This window comes from Triplophysa dalaica, chromosome 12 (genome assembly GCF_015846415.1).
Source record: "Triplophysa dalaica isolate WHDGS20190420 chromosome 12, ASM1584641v1, whole genome shotgun sequence".
Taxonomy (NCBI): Eukaryota; Metazoa; Chordata; class Actinopteri; order Cypriniformes; family Nemacheilidae; genus Triplophysa; species Triplophysa dalaica.
Window position 1 is genome coordinate 13,850,749 of NC_079553.1, and position 12,644 is coordinate 13,863,392.

The window sequence follows — 12,644 nt, forward strand, 5'->3', positions numbered from 1 at the left end:
TATTAAAGTAATAGTTTACCAAAAAAAAAAAAAAAAGGAATAAAAAATGCTGTCATCATTTACTCACCATCTTGTCATTTTAAAACTTTATGACTTTCTTTCTTCTCCATAAAATAAGATATTTTGAAGAAAGTTGGTAACCGAACATCCGGTTACAACATTTTTCAAAATATCTTCTTTTGTGTTCTGTGGAAGAAAGAAAATCATATAAATTTATAATGACATGCGGGTGAGAAAATGATGTCAGAAGTTTTATTTTGGATGAACTAATAGGTATGTATGACTTCTGCAAATATTCTTAACAGTTTGTATAATCAAATCTACATAAGAGAAATATAAAAAACCTATTTAAAGATAAACACAGTACTTTCATGATTCTCTCCGAATAATAATAAAAAAATAACATAAATACATTAAAAAAATTATAAGCTCAAAGCATGCTGCAACCCAAGGAACACTTGCTGAATGTATAGTTTATCTGCGTTTCGCAGTGTTACTATAATTATAACGGAGGTGGCAGAATTGAAGGTACCCATAGGTAAATCGTTCATGCTTCATTATTTCTTCTACGGCATTTTGTGATCTTTATTAAAGTTGCCTGTAAAAATTTGACACGTGTTGAGAATAAGATAAAATGATTTGTGATCAAACACATTGTATTTTACTTAACATATATTGTATTATTATTTGAGATAATGTTTAAAAACCTTAACAGCTTGCAACATTGACAGAAAGCTTAACAGAGAAGATAGCAATGATTTATTATTCCATGAAAGTACAGTTTAACAATCGGAAAATTATTCTAGGGAAGTACAGAAGATAAAATTATAAAGATAAGGTTCAGAAGAAACAAAACTGCACATGCCTTGCAGTGTCCTTTAATGAGTAACAAGGCCCATGGGTTTTTGTATGATGCTCTGACGTAACTATAGGCATTTTTACAATAGATAATCACAACTGAACAATCGTAAAATCTTTTAGGGAAGTCTGGAAGATGAAATTAACAATGATAAGGTTCATAAAAAACAATACAGTATTGTAGCATGTCTATTACAGTGTCCACAGGTTTGGATTTGATGCCGCCCACACTGTTCAATAACTGAGTTTTTCCATGTATTTATCTCATTGCATACATTGTCAGGTCTCTGGTCTAGCACTTGTGGGATTTTTCACTTACAGTTGAAAGAAAAAGTATGTGAACCCTTTGGGCTTACTTGGATTTCTTCATAAATTGGTCATAAAATGTGTTCTGATCTTCATCTAAGTCACAACAATAGAGAAACACAGTCTGCTTAAACTAATACCGCACAAACATTATACGTTTTCATGTTTTTATTGAACACAACATGTAAACATTCATAGTGCAGGGTGGAAAAAGTATGTGAAACCCTAGGCTAATGACTTCTCCAAGAGCTAATTGGTGCCAGGGGTCAGTCAACCTGGGGTCAAATCAATGTGATAAAGCTGGTCTGTCCAATAAAAAACACACACCAGTTTTGAGTTTGCTGTTCTGAAGAAGCGTTGTCTGACGTGAACCATGCCTCGCACAAAAGAGCTCTCAGAAGACCTACGATCAAGAATTTCATGACTTACATAAAGCTGGAAAGGGCTACAAAAGTATATCTAAAAGCCTTGATGTCCATGTGTCCACGGTAAGACAGATTGTCTACAAATGGAGAAAGTTCAGCACTGCTGCTACACTCCCTAGGCGTGGTCGTCCTGTAAAGATGACTGCAAGAGCACAGGGCAGAATGCTCAATGAGGTGAAGAAGAATCCTAGAGTGTCAGCTAAACACTTACAGAAATCTCTGGCACATGCTAACATTTTTGTTGACAAATCTACAATAAGGAAAACATTAAACAAGAATGGACTTCATGGGAGGACACCACGGAGGAAGCCACTGCTGTCCAAAAAAAACATTGCAGCACATTTGAAGTTTGCAAAAGAGCACCTGGATGTTCCACAGCACTACTGGCAAAACATTCTGTGGACAGATGAAACCAAAATTGAGTTGTTTGGAAAGAACACACAACGCTATGTGTGGAGAACAAAAGGCACAGCACACCAACATCAAAACCTCATCCCAACTGTGAAATATGGTGGAGGGGGCATCATGGTTTGGGGCTGCTTTGCTGCCTCAGGCCCTGGACGCATTACTGTCATCGATGGAAAAATGAATTCCAAAGTTTATCAAGACATTTTGCAGGAAAACTTAAGACCATCTGTCCGCCAACTGAAGCTTAACAGAGGATGGACGATGCAACAGGACAACGACCCAAAGCATAGAAGTAAATCAACAACAGAATGGCTTCAGCAGAAGAAAATACGCCTTCTGGAGTGGCCCAGTCAGAGTCCTGACCTCAACCCGATTGAGATGCTGTGGCATGACCTCAAGAGAGCGATTCACACCAGACATCCCAAGAATATTGCTGAACTGAAACACTTTTGTAAAGAGGAATGTTCCAAAATTTCTCCTTACCGTTGTGCAGGTCTGATCTGCAACTATAGGAAACGTTTGGTTGAGGTTATTGCTGCCAAAGGAGGGTCAACCAGTTATTAAACCCAAAGGTTCACATACTTTTCCACCCTGCACTATGAATGTTTACATGTTGTGTTCAATAAAAACATGAAAACGTATAATGTTTGTGCGGTATTAGTTTAAGCAGACTGTGTTTCTCTATTGTTGTGACTTAGATGAAGATCAGAACACATTTTATGACCAATTTATGAAGAAATCCAAATTATGTTTAACTGAAACAATGAATGTGGTGTGAAATTGTGTGAAATATACGATGAAGGTTGCAGCAGTTTGTCCTTCGACTACACATGCAAAATCCGCGATGGGACTGAGTTGGAAATGGAGACACAGAGTGATACGCGTCATAATCTGAAGACCACGCCCACACCAACCGTGTCTTTGCATTGCGAGAAGCTGCCGCTTCTGTCTAAAAGTCTAAAAATCAGAGTAAAAATGTCTAAAAGCTGATATGTGACAATGTGTATAGCAAACAAGTAATCGCAGCATTATCCAATGACCGTCTTGTTTCTAAGCACTGCAAAAAACTGTTTAAAGCAGCCCCATTGAAGTCAATGGACGCTGGGCTTCAACAGAGTAATGCACTGTACGCTACGGGAATGAATGAGAAGGAAATCGAGTCAGCTGACCTAAGTAGCTGATTCTGAACGAAATTGTTTTCGTTCGAGATGAACGTGTTTAACGCCTTTTTAGTCAATAAAATGTTAACATAATAGTACTTATATTTGACCATTCATTTTTTGACAATTATAGGGGAAGCTGAGCTTCCCTTGCAGTCTTAAAGAAATCGCGTCTGTGCAAAACACATATCATATCACTGTACTGAATATAAAAAGATACTAAATTATGGTATAGAAAAATATAAATGTCTTATATCTCTACATCTTTAATTAAAATCAAACATTGATCTTATCTCAGAATTATATTTTGAGACATTAGCTTGGTTTTCACAGGCACTCAAATAATATAAGTCGTAGGTACACACATTTTAATATTTTAATATAATATTTTTATTTATATATTTCCTCATTTTTACCATAACATTAGCTTTTTGTTATAACATATAAGCTCCTGTATGCTGAGTATATTTATATGTGAATCTTTTCATTCTATACAGTTTAAATGAGTTTGACCACAAGTTCTTTGGCATCACTGAAGCAGAATCATCCAATATGGACCCTCAGCATAAACTTTTGCTACAGTGCACGTACAGAGCCCTAGAGAACACTGGGATACCAATGGAAAAGGCCAGTGGAACTAGTACAGGAGTGTTTTGGGTAACATATCTATACAATTAATATCAATTTTAACTTTGAGTTACTTTAAATCGTCTTGGGAAAAGTGTGAAAGTCTGAGAAAAGTGAGTCATTAGCAATGTTGCAGTTAGATACTTAAACCAGAATAAATTAAGTCAATACAATTTCCAAAACAATCTGTGAGAGGATTTGTCTATTAGTAGCAGTTTTAAAAAGGTTATAGCAATTGTTAAAATTAAAAAAAAAAAAGTTAAATATTGTTTTTATTTTATTTTAGGTTTGATGAACAGAGACTTTGAGGTGGGCTCAGCGAGAATTAACCCGAAACAAATAGATCACTCCTACAGTACTGGCATAGCAATGAGCATAGCTGCCAACCGCATCTCCTACACATTTAACTTTACTGTTCCTTCACTGTCCATTGACTGTGATTGCTCCTCATCACTTGTTGCCCTTCACTTTGCTTGTCAGGCCATAAAACAAGGTAGTCTTTAATGCAATTTACAAGAAGAACTTGCGGATATATTTTATTGTTAAAATTTTCTATTTTTAAAATCTGTCCCTTGTTAGCAACCAAACAATTGGTTGTTTTATCTCAACAATATGGTCATTAATTGGTTTCCATAGAAGGATGGACAGATTAAAATAATAAAAAATATATGTTAATCTTTGAAACATTATGTATTATACAAAGCACTGTACACATAAATATTGCTTTGATTTTGACTTTTTATCAGGTGACTGTGAAATGGCTGTGTGTGGAGGTATGACCTGCATACTGGAGCCAACAGTGTTTTGTGCTCTTTCCAAGGCAAAGATGATATCCCCTGAAGGTACCAGTAATCCTTTCAGTAGAAAAACAGATGGATATGGGAGAGGAGAAGGCTGTGGGGTTGTTGTTCTAAAGCCACTGAAAAAGGTGAACAAACATGAGTTTGTTTACGTAAGTATGCCCAAAATGTAGCTAAATGAACCACTGAAAGCAACAACCCCATGTGCTCTGTATTTTGACAGGCACTTCAAGACCACAATCATATCTGGGGCATCATTAGCAAAACAGCAGTTAATCAAGATGGCCTCACTGTTAGCCCTATCACTAAACCATCCATGATACAACAGGAGGAGCTATTTAGAAAAATCTACTCAACAGACACTGAACTGACTAGTGTCCAGTACATTGAGGCTCATGGGACAGGGACTCCAGTTGGAGATCCAGTTGAGGCAGGTAGTATTTCGAAAGTCATTGCCAAAGCAAGACCTCATGAATATGGACCACTCCTCATTGGTTCTGTTAAGAGCAACATTGGACACACAGAATCTGCAGCAGGTATTGCCAGACTTATAAAGATTCTCTTGATGATGAAGCATGAAACATTTGTGCCCTCAGTCTTCTACTCAGAGGATGACTCCAGCATAGACACTAAATCTCTCAATCTAAAAATTCCCACCACAGCAGAGAAATGGCTCAATGCTGTGAGAACCGCTGGAGTCAATAATTTTGGGTTTTGTGGAACAAATGCACATGCAGTAGTCAGACAGTATGTGCAGTCAAAAAGAACAAGAAATCAGATCATTAAATCACATCAGTTCTTTGTGCTTTCTGCAGCCTCTGAAAAATCACTCAAAATGATGATTGAAGATACTGCAGAACAGATTAGTGTTGGGACTATAACAGATCTACAATCTTTACTGTTCACATCTGCCTGTAGAAGAAGTCATCTGAAACACAAATACAGGAAAGTTTTTCAGACATCGTCCTTGACAGACCTGAAAGAAACACTTCCTGCTGCTGTACAGAAAAAGCTTGCCCCTTTAAAGACAGACTCCAAGTTAGTCTTTGTGTTTTGTGGTAATGGTTTAACTTATCCTGGTATGTCCAAGCAGCTCCTAAAACAAGAACCTGTTTTTAGGGAAGTTGTGGAGAAGATCGAAACCCTGATGCAAAGCTATACAAGTTTCAACCTGATTGAGAAGTTAGAAAGTAAATCTGATGACTTCACTGATCCAAAAGTTGTCCAGCCTCTCCTGTTTGCTATTCAGGTTGCGATTACCAACCTCCTAAAGCACTGGGGCATCACTCCTGATGCTGTTCTTGGACACTCTATTGGAGAGGTTGCTGCAGCTCATTCTTCTGGTTTGTTGTCGCTCGAGTATGCAGTCAAAGTCATCCACTATCGCAATTCATTGGAAAGCACTGTAACAGGAGGGAAAATGCTGGTTGTCAGTAATATGACTGTTTCTGAAATCTTGAAACTTTTTCCGTCTTATTCAGGAAGAGTTTGTCTGACTGCTTACAACAGCCCACAGTCATGTACCCTCTCAGGAGATGCAGATGATATTGACAGATTGCATGAATATTTAAGCAACTCAGCCAGAGCAAACAATCTCTTCCTTCGCATTCTGGATGTCCCTGCTGCCTATCACAGCCACATGATGGATCCCATTGTATCTAGAGTGAAAGAGAATATAGGCTCATTGCAGGGACACAATCTGGTGACAGAATTGTTTTCAACAGTGACCGGTGAAAGTTTGTGCTCCTCAGATTTTATAACTGGTGAATACTGGGCAAGAAATATCAGGGAGCCAGTTGCATTTGAACAAGCTGCAAGGTCAACAGCTAAAAACAGAAGGAATGTGATCATTGTTGAGATTGGCCCAAGAAGATCTTTGCAGAGGTACATCACAGAGACTCTGGGCAATTATGTCAATGTTCTTCCCTCAGTGCAGCCAGATAAGGATCACGATACAATGCTTGCTATTGTATCCAAATTGTTTGAGCTTGGAGTCAAAGTGGATTGGGGAATGTTTTATAAAGGATTTGAGACTGAACCAATACCTCACCCACGCTATCAGTTTGATAATGAAAAGAAAGATGTCTTCTCCTCTGAACTCCAGTTGGCAGGTCCTACCAGCAACCACCCAGTAATTACACAAATGAGTTCAGACAGTTCAGTGTTCAGCTGTGATTTATTATCTGACTCTGTGGCCTACCTGCAGGACCACAAACATAATGGTGTTGCCATCATTCCTGTTGCATTGTATGCTGAATTGGGCATAGCAACGTTCATGGTGTATGCAAAAACAAAAGTCCAACTAAGTTCTCTGCAGCTCAGCATCACATTCCAGAGTCCTTTCATTTTCTCCCAGAATGCCCGAAAAATGCAAATTAAATTGGATCAATCAGACAATTTAGAAGAGAACACATGCAATTTCAAAGCACAGTCTAATTCCGCAGTCTATGCATTTGGCAGTGTAGAAGCAAAGCCAGGTAGAGTGCCTGAAGTGCAGACCATTGCATTGGACTCTATTTTCAAACGATGCAAATGCCTCATCACTACAGAAGAGGTTTACAAATATCTTAGTCAGACAGGACTTGATCACTGTTCTGTCTTCAGAAATAAATCTGATGTTTATTGTGGTGAAGAATTCAGAGAGTGAATATCTGTTTTAAGGATCCCAGAAGAATAACTTCATTTACATGACTATTACGTTCACCCTGTTGTCTTGGATTATGTCATGCAGCTTATTCCCGGAACTATGGTGGGCAAGCTTTCAGCAAGACCTCAATTTCCTGCACAAATAGGTAGCTTGACTGTATTTGAACCATTTCAAGAGGAGATGGTTGTGTATTTGAAAGCAATACAAGAGAGGGAAGATCATTTTGAAATCTGTGGCTGCTTAACCAACAAACAAGGCAAGGTTTTGGTTGAGCTCAGTCATGTCAAAATGCTCGGAAGTCGTTCTTATGTTGTCGATGAATACTTCTTCCACCACAACTTCAGCATCACAGCTGAAGATGCCACATTGAACACATCAATCAAGGCACTTGTCTTTCTGATGAGGTAGGGATTTCCAAAGCTTTGCAACAGTACTTACACCGTGCGTCAAGATATATTCCATCCTCAAATAACAATACACTGTCCGAATATGTACCTGAATTTCTTTTTTCAAAGCTGAAAATTTCAAATGTAAAGAAAAAATTCCTGGAAATTGTATTTATGTGGAGTGATGCAGACCTAACTTCTCTCAAATCAGAAAATGTCTTTGATATCATGGCAGGTTGTTGTGAGATTTTCCGAAAAGTTGTTTGATATCTCAAGACTAATCATTTCCCAGGTGCTATCAGAGTAATAACCTATAGATCCTTTCAGCTGATTGACTTGGGCTCTATTTCATCTGACGATATCAAAGCATTGGCTCAGGTCCTCAGAACACACCCCTGTAGCAAGTATCCAGAGCTGGTAGTGAAAGAGGGCACAATTCTCAAACCCGAAATCATCCACACACCATTGCCAAACATGGAGAGCATATCAAAAAGTGTCCACATGATGCACAATGAAGTCTTCACCTTGAAACATCTGATCCATATGAAATAACAAATCTATCACCTGCACAAGTGGACAATTCAGTTGAACCAATTCGGAGAAAAAATATTGAAGTTAAACTCAGTAAAATTTGTGTGCATTCATCAGACTACTTTCCTGTCAGTACCTCTGAATTCACTTATGGCAAGACAATGCATTGGAACAAGCACACAACTCAAAACCACAAACTTCTAGCCCTTGATTTCAATGGGATTGTCACAGATGTCGGTAAAGATGTAGACAAACTGAAAATTGGGGACCAGATTGTATGTTGTTATCCTGTAGCTGCCACATCCAAAGTTGTTCTCCCAGCATCTGTGTGCTACAAAACAAAAAAGGATTTCATTCTTGAAGGACAATCCCTGTATCTCTTATATGCTACTGGCCTGGGTGTCATTAGTTGACATGGCAAGAACCCAATTGCAGGCAGAGACAGATGGTATGGGTAAACAAGGGTATTTATTATAACAAAAAGGACAAAACAAAACCCACAAGGGGTAAAACAAGACAGGATAACTTTAACAGAAATCAAAGACACGGACTCACTTGACTAAGAAAATAAACACTAGTACACACAGTGAACTGACATACTGACACGGGGTACAGGAGAGACAAGGTCATAAAACATAGCGCAACTGGTCACAAAACATTCACAGGGAACAGCTACAATGCACAAGCACAGGACAATGAAACATGAGATGTATAAATAGGGAAACAAACACAGGATCATTAACAAGGGAGCAGGTGTGGGTAATGAAACATTAAGGGAAAGCTAACTAGACAAAAGGGCGGGAAACATCGAGGAGACACGGAGAGAGAGTGAGAGGATCACTAAGGTCCTACCCCTCTCTCCACAAAGAACCTTAGACTATGTCATGACTCCGCCTCAAGATCAAGAATAAACAAGACAAGATGGCGGAACCATGACACTGGGAGATTCTGCATGAGATTTTACCCAAAGCCAAAAATCAGAAGAAATTGGCAATATTCTCAACTGTTCCTGACTCCTGTTTGATGAAGGTCTTAACTACTGCTGCAAACAGATCAGGTTGGATCGTCAGAGTGAGCACCCAGGCAGATCAGCTTGCTTGTGATCTTAATGAGGTGGAAGGAGCTGTCCTTCTTCCTCCATATAATGAGAAGATAATTGAAACCGTTAGCAAAGTTACAGTCATCAAAGATGTTGTTCTTGTCTGTTAAACCTGCCAGAGTTTCAAGTCAATCCAAAAACTTTCAGAAATACCAATGATGAAGTCCACATACATTACCTCTTCATGTCTCAAATAGTGTGAGATGGTGGTCTAGTGGGTTAAACCACTGAACTGGTAAATCAAAGGTTGCTGGTTCGATCCCAGCAGCCACCACCTGTGTGTCCTTGAGCAAGACACATTACTCCATGTTGCTCCAGGGGGATTGTCCCTGTAATAAGTGCACTGTAAGTCGCTTTGGATAAAAGCGTCTACTAAATTATAATTATAATTAAATTATAAATAATGCAGAAATGGTCTCTGCGTATTAAGATGCCAAAAGTCTACCGCTGGCTGAAATCCATGCATTTGGACAGGAGATCTCAAGACATTGAACTTCTCTTTGTAAAAGAATCTGATTCGTACTTCAGAAGCCAGATTCTACCCATCATAATCCTGAACAATGATTACAAAGACCAGCTGTCAGATATTCCAATGGTGGCCAAACAAACTGTTCCAGAAAAATTCTGTCTATATCGTCACAGGTGGTCTGACAGGGCTGGGCTATGAGACAGTGAAGTTCATTGCTCAGAAAGGAGGAGGAAACATTGTCATTTTTTCAAGGAGCAATCCAAATCCTCAAATTCAGCAAGAATGTCAGAATGTGGGTGATCGTTCTGGTTCTGTCATTAAGTGTCTACAGTGTGATGTTTCCGTATCAGATAAAGGTTAAAAAGGGAATTGTTCACATTGGAAAACTTTTTCCATCCAGTCCAGTCAAAGGAGTCTTTCACAGTGCAGTTGTATGGCACGATGGGCTAATCGAAAGTCTTGACAAATCTCTTTATGAAAAAGTAATGAAACCAAAAGTTAATGGAGTGATTAACCTTCACCGTGCTACTAAACTTTGTCGTCTGGATTATTTTGTATGCTATTCCTCCATCTCCGCCTTCATTGGCAATGCATCACAGACAAACTGTGCTGCTGCTAATACATTCATGGACACTTTCTGCCAGTACCGCAGAAACATGGGACCTTCAGGACAGTCAATCAACTGGGGGGCTTTAAATCTTGGCCTCCTGTTGAACAAAGTGCATTTCCAAAGATTTCTTGAGGCAAAGGGAATCATGCTACTTGAAGTCCCAGAAATTCTTGAAAGTCTTGAACAATGCCTCTTAATCAACAAACCTCAACAGGTTGTATGCACGTTCAATTTCAAAAACAAATGGAATAATGTCCTCAGTCAAAACAAGTCTTTGAGTGCCCGACTGTACAGACTAACACAGGGAAGCCTTGAGGAAAGACAGAATAAGCTTATCCAGACCTGACCTGCCCGTCACATCACCACGTGAATATATGAGGTCAATGATCATTGAAACAATTGGTGTTGAGATGGACGACCAACCTTAATGATGACACTCATTTTTCTGATTTAGGCATTGACTCAATGTTAGCCATGACTCTGCAAAATAAAATCTTCCAGGACAGAGGTGTGAATGTCCCTCTAGTGACTCTACTGGATCCAAACAGTACTCTGTCAAGTCTCATCAAAATCCTGGATAATTCTGTAGAGGAGCTTCAAAGCAAAGATGATAACTTATCTACATATCTATAATGATGATATTTTCCCAAAGCAGTCAACATTATTCAAAACAACTATTCAGGAATTCATGACAATTTGTCATAAATAATATATTTACACAAAGTATAAATAGCAAGTACATTTACTTTGCATGTGTAATCATTCAGTGTCTTCATAGATTTCTATGTCTATTTTAATAAATTAATTTGTGTATAGTTAAACATAACATGTATCCCATATGAGTGACTGAATACTCATGTGTCTTTGTTGATCTGAAGAAATCAAGTTAACTGTTGTTGGGATCACAGATTACAATTTTTGAGTTTAATTAGTAGTATTGTCAAGAATGATTAAAATATTGCCTGATTTATGAACACAATAAAGACATAATCTCCTTTTTAGCCCTGTATGCCTCATATTGTTTATTATGTCTCTCTAGTACTCTTGTATGTTAATTGCTTTTAATGCAAAAAAAATGATTAAGATCATTTGAATGTATATAACATAAAACCGCTTTTTCTTTTAATTAAAGATAAAGAAATGTTCTCATTAAGCAGCTTTTCAAGTAAATGTGACTCCAAATTTACATTAATCTTTTATATTAGAATATGTTAACAGAACTTGTAAAAATAAGTAGAATTAGGAAAGATTTTTCTAAAATAAAAACAAAGATTTACTTTTGTGTCAACTAATCTGGATATTAATTAGTCTTTTGTTTTTATTAATAAAACATAAATCAAACTGTTTGACCTTTAAAACTAGTCATTGGCAGACGATTTTACCTGAAGTGACTTCGTACAAAGAACAACAGAAGCAATCAAAGCAAAACAACGTAACAATGTGAAAGTGGTGTGAAATTGGTCAAAGTAAACCTGAAACAACCTTGTGGACAATTTGGTCCAAAATCATTTTCTTTGGGAAAAAAGACTACGAGACACATTCTTTGAACTTCTAACAATTTTTTATCCCAAATTTAAAAAAAAATATTGTTTCTATTTGAATTTTTTTGCGGAAAATGATCGACATATGCCCATCCCCAACTAGAGATTACGCCAGCTACAGCTGCAGATTTACTGACCATCCCAGCTCCATCTAAGGCAATTCCACCACCACCCAAGAGAAATACGACCATCGGACCATCCCAGCTCAGACCACTCCATCCCCAACCAAGAGCAAAGACGGACTACTTGTCACATTAATGCTGAAGTTACAATACTGGTATTTAAAGCAAAATTTACATCACATGTCAGCAGTTTGAAGTTATAGCTGCATTCTGTGGCCCTGATTGGAGTTTCCTGGGTGGGTGTTTGTGGGGAGTGTGGGGGGCTTGTTGGTTGTGGTTGAGCGGGTTCATTTGCTGGGGCTGTGTGGGTCTGGTTTGGTCTTGTTTTTTGGTCGATGTCGGACAACAGAGGAATAAAGTTACAACATGCCATTTCTTTTTTCCCTCGTTGTTCCTCAGTTTTCTGGTGTCGATCGTGGAGTGGGACCGGGTTGAACCTGCACGGTTTTGGGCGAGTGGGACTTTCTGGGTTGCGGATGGTGGGCTCCCCCTCTTCCTCGTGGATATTTGCTCGGTGGCTTTTGGTCGGGGTGACTGAGTGCAGCTATGACACATCATAGGGGATCTGGCCCTCCCGGCTGAGCCTGGTTTCTCCCGAGGTTTTTTTTCTCCATTAATCAATCATTGGAGTTTGGGTTCCTCGACACAGCAGGGC

At 38.5% G+C, this 12,644-nt stretch overlaps 1 pseudogene; it reads left to right on the top strand.

Moving 5' to 3' along the window:
* Window positions 1-218: 218 nt before the first annotated feature.
* Window positions 219-10,959, top strand: LOC130432713 (uncharacterized; annotated as a pseudogene).
* The last annotated feature ends 1,685 nt before the right edge of the window (window positions 10,960-12,644 follow it).